We start from the raw sequence: 10554 nt of genomic DNA on the forward strand, positions 1-10554 counted from the left end.
AGGCCCAGCTCAGAGCTCCCTGTGCTGTGGGTCCAGGCCCAGCTCAGAGCTCCCTGTGCTGTGGGTCCAGGCCCAGCTCAGAGCCCCCTGTGCCGTGGCTCCAGGCCCAGCTCAGAGCCCCCTGTGCTGTGGGTCCAGGCCCAGCTCAGAGCTCCCTGTGCTGTGGGTCCAGGCCCAGCTCAGAGCTCCCTGTGCTGTGGGTCCATGCCCAGCTCAGAGCCCCCTGTGCCGTGGCTCCAGGCCCAGCTCAGAGCTCCCTGTGCTGTGGGTCCAGGCCCAGCTCAGAGCCCCCTGTGCCGTGGCTCCATGCCCAGCTCAGAGCTCCCTGTGCCGTGGCTCCAGGCCCAGCTCAGAGCTCCCTGTGCCATGGGTCCATGCCCAGCTCAGAGCTCCCTGTGCTGTGGGTCCATGCCCAGCTCAGAGCTCCCTGTGCTGTGGCTCCAGGCCCAGCTCAGAGCCCCCTGTGTTGTGGGTCCATGCCCAGCTCAGAGCTCCCTGTGCCATGGGTCCATGCCCAGCTCAGAGACCCCTGTGCTGTGGGTCCAGGCCCAGCTCAGAGCTCCCTGTGCTGTGGCTCCAGGCCCAGCTCAGAGCTCCCTGTGCTGTGGGTCCATACCCAGCTCAGAGCTCCCTGTGCTGTGGCTCCAGGCCCAGCTCAGAGCTCCCTGTGCCATGGGTCCATGCCCAGCTCAGAGCCCCCTGTGCTGTGGGTCCAGGCCCAGCTCAGAGCTCCCTGTGCTGTGGCTCCAGGCCCAGCTCAGAGCTCCCTGTGCCGTGGCTCCAGGCTCATCTCAGAGCTCCCTGTGCTGTGGCTCCATACCCAGCTCAGAGCTCTCTGTGCTGTGGGTCTATGCCCAGCTCAGAACTCCGTGTGCTCCCACAAGTACAGGCTCCAAAGCAAACCCTGCCCATGGGGACACAGCAGCCGTGCCATGCTGGCTCCCTGTGGCACCCTGGGGTGCCCACACAACTCAGATTGTCCCCAAGGCTTCCTGGAGCCTGAGCCCAAGCCAGAGGCCCCGGTTCTGAGACTCCCTTCTGGCTCCAGCCCCTCAGGGTGCCCGGGAACAGGGGGTGCCCACAACCCAGCGCAGCCCAGCTCAGCTGGCACTGGAGGCACTGAGGGAGGAGCCGTGGCTGAGGCTCTGCAGGACCATGCAGGCTCAGCCCTGCTCCCCCATGGGCTCCCATGGGCCAGGGCCCACTGGGGTTTTGCCCAAAAACTGCAGGGGCAGAGGGACCTCCGTCACTGGGACCTCCTATGCACAGGGACCCCCAGCCCCGGGGTGGCCATGCCAGCACTCCCAGGGACCTCCAGCCCCAGGAACCCAGAGAAAGTGGAAACCACAACTCTGCAAATGCTGCTTGTGCCCAAAGCAAATGCAAAGAAAGCTGAGGTCTGACAAACAAGGACGATGTATTTACAGAAGAGCAGCAACAGCAACGAACTACAGAATGTATTTACAATACATTATAAGAATTTTTATAACAACAACAACAATCTATGAAGAATATTTACAGTAAAAGAACCTATATAGCAATCTAAGAAATGTATTTACAGAAGAACCTAACTACAGTTTATAGAACAAATATACAGAAGGGACTGTGTCCATCACCTCTGTCAGTTCTGGAAGAGAGGGAAGCAGCACGAGGCCATTCCGGCCCAGCCCTGAGGGCTGTTCCCTGTGTCCCCAGGCTGGCACACACTGCCACAGTGGGACTCTGCTGCCAGCACTGAGCCCAGGTGGGCTGGGAGCCGGGCCCCAGGCACTGGGATGGGGCTGGTGTGGCCCAAAGCAAGCACAAGGCAGGCCGGGTGGTGTTTGTGCCACCACAAGCCAGAGTCCCCTGGGCACCGTGTCCCTGAGCAGGGCCACCCAGCCCAGCCCCAGCCTGGCAGCAGGTGAGCCACCCTGCCTGTTGGCAGGGCATGGTCAGCACCTGCCTGTCCTGCTGCTTGGGCTCCATCTTCATCCCAGGACCATGGGCTCCTCCTCATCTTCCTCATCGACCTCCATGTCCTCCATTTCTTCCTCCATATCAACCTCCATCATCTCCTCCAGCTCCTCTACCTCATCCACCTCCATCTCTTCTACAGTGTCTTCTACATCTACTTCCATACTCTCTTCACTGTCCATATTCACTTCCATGTCCTCTTGGGTGTCTCTACCAGACTATATCAGGAAGATGCCTCAGAGGGAGTCTCTGTTCCACACCAGCACCACTTCGCTCCAGCCTGCCCAGGCTGTCAGGGGGTACCCCCCTCCCTGGACTGGCACTGTATCTTCACTGGGACAGGAGTGCACATTTTTCATCAGTGATTTGCAGGAAATGAGCTTTGGAAGAGGCAGATTGAATTGTCCTGGGATGGGAAATGGCTCCGTTTTGGGAAAGGGAAGTCGAGCAAACTGCTGCCAGACCATGGTGTTCCCCTGCGGGCAGCTCATGGGGAGTATCGAGGCTCTGCTGCAGGCAGGGTGCTGGGAGCACAGCAGCAGGCAGGCAAAGAGGGAGGTCAGCCCAATCCCTTGGCTTTTGACTTGGTTCCGTACTCAAGAGTAAAGTCAAAAGACTTGATGTTTTCTGGGGCTGTGAGAGGCCCTGTCTTGGTGTGGACAGAGCAGCCTTTCCCTGGGACTTCTCTCTGAGTTCTGTTACACTGTTCCAGTGCTCCTTTGGTGGCCTCCTGCCTGTCCTCAGCACCCACCCTGGACTGCTCCCCACCCTCCCAAAGCTTCTCAGCAGTGCCTGGCTGGAAATGCCAGCAGCCCTCCAAACCTCGACTCTGCAGGGCTGATTCCCTGGGAATTTTGTCGCTTAGACAAGACCAGAGGAGCAGAGCAGAGTCACTCTCCCTCTCACGGTGGGGCACAGGGTATTTGTAAAGTCTTACTAAGGAAACTGCAAACCCTGTGGAAGCTGCGGGCCGAGTGCCCCGGCGGGGCGGGAGCGGAGCAGCGGCAGCAGCAGGGCTTGGTGCTGGAGCAGCCGGGGGTGCGGGGCCGGCCCGGCTGCGGGTCCGCAGGCGGAGCGGGCAGGACGGGCCGGGGCAGGGGCCGTGGAGCGGAGCAGCCAAGGCAGGAGGGCTCTGGGTGCCCGGCCCGGGCTCTGCTCCCTGCGGCGAGGGATGAGCGGGGCTGCAGGGAGGGCAGGGGCAGCGGCAGCGCAGGGGGCGGGCAGGGCCGGCAGGGCTGCGGCAGCCGCGGAGCCTCCAGCGGGGCCGGCCGAGCCCTCGGGGATCCCCCGGAACCTCCAGCGGGGCCGGCCGAGCCCCTGGGGCTGCCCCCGGAGCCCCCAGCGGGACCGGCCGAGTCCGCGGGGATCCCCCGGAACCTCGAGCGGGACCGGCCGAGTCCCCGGGGATCTCCCGGAACCTCCAGCGGGGCGGCCGAGCCCCTGGGGCTGCCCCCGGAGCCCCCAGCGCTGCCGAGCCCCCGGGGACCCCCGGAGCCTGCAGCGGTGCTGGCCGAGCCCCCGAGGCTGCCCCGGAGCCTTCAGCGGTGCTGGCCGAGCCCCCGGGGCTGCCCCGGAGCCTCCAGCGCGGGCCGAGCTGAGCCCCCGGGGATCTCCCGGCGCCTCCAGCGCCGGCCGGGCCGAGCTGCTGGGGCTGCCCCCGGTGCTGCCGGCCCCCTGCTCCGGGCAGGGGCTGCTGGGGAGCTCCTGCCTGCCCCGGGGGTGCTCGGGGAGCGCCTGGGTGAAGCTGCCTGGCAAGGGGCCGAGTTCGGGCAGTGCTGGGCCCCGGGCTCGTTGCGGAGCGGCCTCGGCTGCTGTGGGAGCCCGCAGCCCTGCCCTGCCCCAGCGCACCCGCCGGGGCTCGGTGCCAGCACCCAGAGCTCCCACAGCGACCCTGCGGCCACCGCGGGCACCGGCACCCACGGCCCCTGTCCAGCACTGTCAGCGCTGGCGCCTCCACAGAAGTCCTAGGGCCACTCCACAGTGGGAAACGGGGATTATAGAATAATCGAATCCTTGAATGGTTTGGCTTGGATGAGACCCTAAAGATCATCCCATTCCATGCTCAGCACCCTCCCTGCAGACCAGGTTGCTCAGGGTCCCATTCAGCCTGATGCTGAATGCTCCCAGGGATGGGGCATCCACAGTTTGTGCCAATATCTCACCAGCCACACTGGCAAAAAATCATCTTCCTCCCCTCAGTTTTCAGCCATGCCCCCTACTCCTCTCTCCACAGGCCCTGCTGAACACTCTGTCCCCATCTTTCCTCTGGGCCTTTCCTCAGCTGCTGTGAGGCCTCCCAGGCTCCCTCACCTTGCCTTTGCTGGCACTCCTTTCCCAGAGGCCGCCTTCCTCCAAGAGTCTTTATGGCTTTTCTCTCCCTGCTGTCCCAGGCTAAAATCACCCTTCCATCTCCACAGCAGCTCCTCTCCATGTTTCCGTAACCATGCAATAACACAGCCCATCTCCACCAGGCTGCTGGGAGGTTAAATACAGAACTGCCTCCATAAATAAATTCCAAAGCAAGCCTTTAGTGCAGTTCTGTCCTGGTTTTTAGGACCTTGCTAGAAAAGAACATCACCTGTGGGTGAAGCTGGGATGGTTGGTGGGGTGTGGGAGCAGTGGGTGTCACAGAGGGGGACACCCCAATGGGTGGGAGCAGGTCACAGGCAGTTTGAAGGAAGCTTTTAAAGGAATTTAAGGTGAAGACTTAAGTGAGACCTTAAACTGAGAGTGAACATCTGGAGATGAAGCCTCAGCTGCAGGGTCAGTGTGTGTGCCCATGCTGAGAAGCCACCACGGGGTGTGGATCAGGGGTGGGAGTGGTGGGACCTTCACCCTGCCTAAGCCAAAACCTTTGGCTCCAGTTCAAGGCAACTGATTTGAGGCAGTTCATGCCCACAATGTCACCAAACCTCAGAGCCCCAGCAGGGACAGCCCCAGCAGGGACAGCCCCAGCAGGGACAGCCCCAGCCCCTCACTGGCCACACAGAAGGGGTGGGAACCCTGTCAGCACATGTCCAGGAGAAGCTGCAGCACTCCCTCAGTCTCCATCCTGATGTTCCCATGGCTCTCCCTGAGCTGGAATTCCTGTTTGGTGGATTGATAAAACAAAAGCACCCCACATTTTCCGAGCAATAATGTGAGTCCTGCTGAGGAGCTGAGTTAGGCCCTCCTGACCTTGCTGAGGGATGGTCTGCGAGGGGAGAATAACGTCAGGTGAGGGGTGGAAGAGGTGGGTGAGGGAAGGTTTGTCACATTCTCTGATAGCAAACGTGTCCTGGAGGGTTTTGCAGCTGGACCAGGACACTGGAGTGAGTCCCTGGGTACAGGGGATGCCCCCACAGCCACCCAGCACTGACAGCCCTGTTCTGGGCAGACGTGTGGGAAGAGCAGCCCTGGTCCCCAAAAGCCCTCCCAGCAAACCACATGCACACACAGCCCCTCTGCCCTTGTCCTTTATTTTCCAGTTTAACTCTGCTCGTGTCCCTTGGCTCCTGGCCAGGGGATGTGGAGGGCACCAAGCTCCCTGCAAACAAAAGGAAGTTCTCCAGGACTGTGCTGATGAGATTAGATCAGATTTGTCAATATTTGCTCAGGACTGAGGTGAAACTGAACTGAATGAGGCTGAAGAATGATGTCAGGTATTGGATTGGGAAGTGCTGTGACAGCCTGTGGAGGTGCCTACTGAGGCATCACCAGCTGTTCAACTAAAAATGCTCCTTTTTTTCCCTTTTTCTTCCTCTTCTTTATATTTTAACTGAATTTAACTTTAATTTTTTATTTTAACTTACATGCCAAGCAGAGCTGCTCCCTGTTGCAATAAATAAGGGTGTTTTGCATTTTATCTCTGTGTCATTGCTGGTCAGGTGGAGCTGATACCAAACCATCCCTGGCATAAGAGGACAAGAGCCAGGAGAGGCCATGCCTGACCCCAGGGACTCTGGCACTGGGAATCACAGAATCCCTTAGGTTGGAAAAGGCCCCCAAGATCATCGAGTCCAACCATGAACCCGGCCTTGCCAAACCCAGCCCTAAGCAGAAAGGCCCCTCTTCGATCTGTGTGAGCTGTCCCCACACTCAGCATCAGCCCCGGCCTGGTTTGGGACACCCCAACCCTGCTGCCCGTGACGGGAGGGTGGCAGCTCCCGGTGTCACCTCCAGGGACAGGGGGGGCTGGGCTGTCCCCTCCTGCCGGGGCTGAGGCACTTGGAGACCCCAGCATCCCGCGCTGGAGCTGGTTCAACACCCTGAGCTGCGCAGGGAGGGAAACCCATCCCGGCATTGCCCTCTGCTGGCAGATCCCTCTCGGATGAGCTTTTCCTCCGCTGTGTTCTCCCAAAATATCCTGGGGAGCAGCTGCGCTGGCTCTGGATGCACATCTGGGCACCCAGAGCATGCCCAAATCCCGGCTCAGCCAGAGGGACTGGGCGAGGAGGACCTTCCCTGGGGCTTGGAGCAGGGTCAGGGAAGCAGCTGAGTGACCAGAAACAGGGACTGGAGCCCTTCAGGGCTGGACCTCCCCTTGGGGAAAAGAGAGCTGGAAATTAGAGTGGGGGAAAATGTTTTTATTAAAGGTGGCAGCCAGTGACCCCATCACAGCAGGGAAATATTTCATTTAAAGAAGTTTCATGGTGCTCAGGTCAGAGACACAGAGGGTGGTTTGTTGGGAGATGTTTTTCCAGAGAAGTGGGATGCTGGGTGATTGACACTGTTATTGAGGGATGTGGGTGACCTTGTCAGGGTGGCCTAAGCAGGCTCATCTGTGCCCCATCACCTTTGGCCCCCCGGGTGAAGGTCGGGGGCTGGCAGAGCACCCCACATCAGACACTGCATTCAGGACAAGTGGCTTGTGCCCAGGAGCTGGGGTTAATAGCCCCCGAATCTCAGGGGAAGAGCAGGAAGAGTGGGCAGGAGCATCTGCTGTGCCACCTGCTGTGCCAGTACCTCCACAGCAGGGAGGCATCCGGCTGTCCCACGTTTGTCTGTCTGTCCAGAAAGGCAGCTTTGCCTCCAAGTGTTCGAGTGGGAAATTGCAGGGACCGTCCTGAGCTCCGGCATGGCTTGGAGAGGGGTTTGTGTGTCACTGCAGCTGTGCAGCTGGGGAGGGGGATGCTGGGCAGGAATCCTTCCTGGGAGGGTGGGCAGGCCCTGGCACAGGGTGCCCAGAGCAGCTGTGGCTGCCCCTGGATCCCTGGCAGTGCCCAAGGCCAGGCTGGACAGGGCTTGGAGCAGCCTAGGACAGTGGAAGGAGTCCCTGTCATGGCAGGGGGTGGAATGGGATGGGATTTAAGGTCCATTCCTAAACAAATCTGAGGATTCTGCAGGCACAGCAGAGAGGACGGGCCAAGGCAGGGCAGCAGGATAAGCTTTTAGGCTGTGTCTGTGCTGGACAGCCCAGTCTAAACCCCACAGGTGCCTAGGACATTTGGGATCCTGAAGCCAGGGTGCTGCCAAGCCAGCACCCTAGAAAGCCCCAGAAGCCTCAATTCTACCTCATCCCAAAGCCATCTCCTCCCTAATGCCCACAGGGGAGTCCCAGGAGCTGCAGAGGTTTTGGAAAGCTCACTGTGGATGGGGAAGATCTACCCAAGCCCTGCACGTCATGTCCCTGTTCCTGCTGAGCAAACCCCTCTGAAACCTGCTCCCATCACACAGAGGAGGATGGGGCCAGAGCAGGGGAACAGTTCAGCAGAGGGCAGGAGAACCCCAAGGACAGCAGGAGAACTCCAAGGACAGCAGGAGAACCCCAAGGACAGCAGGAGGGTGACATGAGCCAGCCCCAGCCCAGCTGGATCCACCCCTCCTTTAGTCCCAAGGGACAGCCAGCTCTGGCCACAACTCTGAGGTGACACAGAGGAGGTTACCAGGTTCCCACAGCGCAGACAAGGAAAGGGAAACCTCTGATAATTCCCTACAATGTGGCCTCAAAATCCTGCCAGCTGAGCAGACTGGGAGATGTCCAGCTGAGCTGAAGACCTGGAGGCAGGGGAGGGAGGGAGGGAAGGAGGGAGGGAAGGAGGAAGGAGGGGATGGGGCTGGGCCACTGAGAGCCACAAGATTTGGGAAGCATCACTTTGATTTAATGGGCCTTGATGTTTGAAAATTAAGCTGAGAGCTCTTTTCTTTGCCACAGGGCTGAGCAGCCAGCAGGATTTAGAAGGGCAAGAGCTTTCCAGATGAGCCATGCAATTTTGTCCTAAGAACCAAAATAAACATAAAAATAATGGGCAGGGGAGGGAGGGAGCACTGGGCTCATACAAATGTGAACCTGAGAGTCCTCTCAGCAGCACCCTAATAAAGGGATTAACCTGTTCTGTCAGTTAGTGGTGTTACACCTCTCAGATGGGAATAAACTCATCCTTACAGACTAATTCCATAAACATCCTGCACTCAGGGCCTTCAGTGAGCCCAGTGCTTTTAATGAAAGGAATGAGATTTAAACACAAATGAGATATAAACACACATCTCTCTGCAAAGGGATTAGGGAGAGTGGCCACTGCTGTTGGCATCTGTGGGGCTGGCCATAATAAGCCAAAAGGCTGGGATGCAATGGGGGCACCCCAGAGTGGGGAGTGCATCCCAGGGGAGCTGTGGAGGGATGGAACCCCCTGGAAAATCCACAGCCAGTGCAGCCAAAGGGGTGCCCAGCCCTCTCTGCTGTTTGGATGCCCTGAGCTGTCAAACCCTCACCTGGCAGCAGCAGCCCAGAGTGACAGAGGTGTCCCCAGCAGCCCAGGATGTGGCCCTGGGGCTGTGCCTGGGGGTGGAGGAGCTGCAGCATCACCGGAGTGCCCTGTGGGATTTTGGGGTGGGCTTTAGCAGAGGGGGCAGGTCTGAGGTAGGGAGAGCAGCAGGAGAGAAGCACGAGCAGCTTAGCCCAGGCTGTGACCACCAGTTGTGTCCCTCAGGCTCCCTCCAGAGCGAGCACAGCAGGGGCTCCCAGCTGCAGCTGGGGCACAGCACATCCCACATGGCACCCTGGCACCATCGGCCCTGCAGGACAGCCCAGCACTGGGACACCTGCAGGACTCCAGAGCCTGAGGATCCAGTTAGGGCTGGGAAAACTGGGAGCAGATGGAACCAGGCAGTAACTTGGGTGAGACAGGTGGGGCAGAGCCAGGGAGCTGGGATGTGCTGCTGTGAGAGCTGCAGCAGTCAAACAAGGTCAGCTGGCCCCAGAGCAGGAGCAGGACCCAAGCGTGAGATGTCACAGGAAGGAGGAATGTGACACAGGGAAGGCACCTGATTCATGGCCCCGGCAGCCTGGAGCTCTCACTCACAGGAAATGCCATGAACTGTGTGTTGCTCTGGGTGACACTTCCCTGCAGGCAGAGCACACAGGGACCTGATGGCATCGTATGGAGCTGTGCTGTCCCTCAAATGCTTCAGTACCAAATTGTAGATGGCAGATTTTAGTGAGGACAGTCCCCTCAGGGCATGCTGAGAGGCTCCCTGGCATGCTCCTGTACCCACCTGCTTCCATGTGAGGCCAAAGCAAAGCTCCAGAGAGCTCTCAGCTCCCCAGAACCCCCTACTAACCCATTACTAACACACACACACATTAACAACTCACCAGTGAAGCAACTGAACAGCAATTTGCCTCCCCAGTGGCTGATGGAGCCCCCCAGTCCCTGCCTCTTTAACATGGCACTGAAGTTCAGTGTCTGAGCCTTAGAACAGTCCCAGAAGAGCAGGAGAAGCCCACAGGTGAGCCATTTATCCACCTGGGAAGGTAAAGATCCAGCTGGATCCAGTCTGACAGGGCAGTACTGGGCAGAGCTATGGATTCCCATTATTCCTGGAGGGAACAGTGCCCCAGCTGCTGCAGCCCCAGGGGTGATGTCTGCTCAGGTTTATTTATCCACCTCACCTCAGCCTCTCTGGGCCAGTTTTCCCAAGTGCTCTGTGAGTGTTCACCCTGTTCCAGAGGTACAAACACAGATCCTCAGTGTCAGTGGACTCTGAGCCTTGAGCAGCCACCAAGGAGGGATCTCCTTCCTATTCCCCTGACCCAAATGTGCAGCACAAATACAAAACCCTTCCCTGTCCCTCCCAGGCTTGTGCTTCCCTTGGATCCCAGTACAAATGCCACATCCTGGCTTCTCCATCTGCACAACAGCCACTCTCTCTATACTGAAATCATTCCAGGAGAAAAGCAGGGATGATGAGCCCCTTCAGCCCAGTCTGTATTTTCACAGTATCCCAGAATGGCTTGGGTTGGAGGGGACCCTAAAGCCCATCCAGTGCCACCCCTGCCACAGCCAGGGACACCTTCCATTGTCCCAGGGTGCTCCAAGCTCTGTCCAGCCTGGCCTTGGGCACTTCCAGGGATCCAGGGGCAGCCACAGCTTTTAGCCTGCTTTAAATGAATCATTCTGACACACACAGACAGCAGTGACAATCCTTTCCACCTTCCCCAGAGGAAAAACCAAGGCTTTTCCCTAAACTGAAAACACCTGGATCCCAGATTTCTGCTTGCCTCCCTTAACAGCTCCGCAAGAAAACACTGGCACAGCTGAGCTTGAGTTGTTGGGGCAGGTGAACTGAACTGAGTTTCCCAGCAGGAACTGGAGTGGCTTTGCCAGGAAAAGGGCCTGA

This window comes from Haemorhous mexicanus, chromosome 18, assembly GCF_027477595.1.
Source record: "Haemorhous mexicanus isolate bHaeMex1 chromosome 18, bHaeMex1.pri, whole genome shotgun sequence".
NCBI classification, from domain to species: domain Eukaryota; kingdom Metazoa; phylum Chordata; class Aves; order Passeriformes; family Fringillidae; genus Haemorhous; species Haemorhous mexicanus.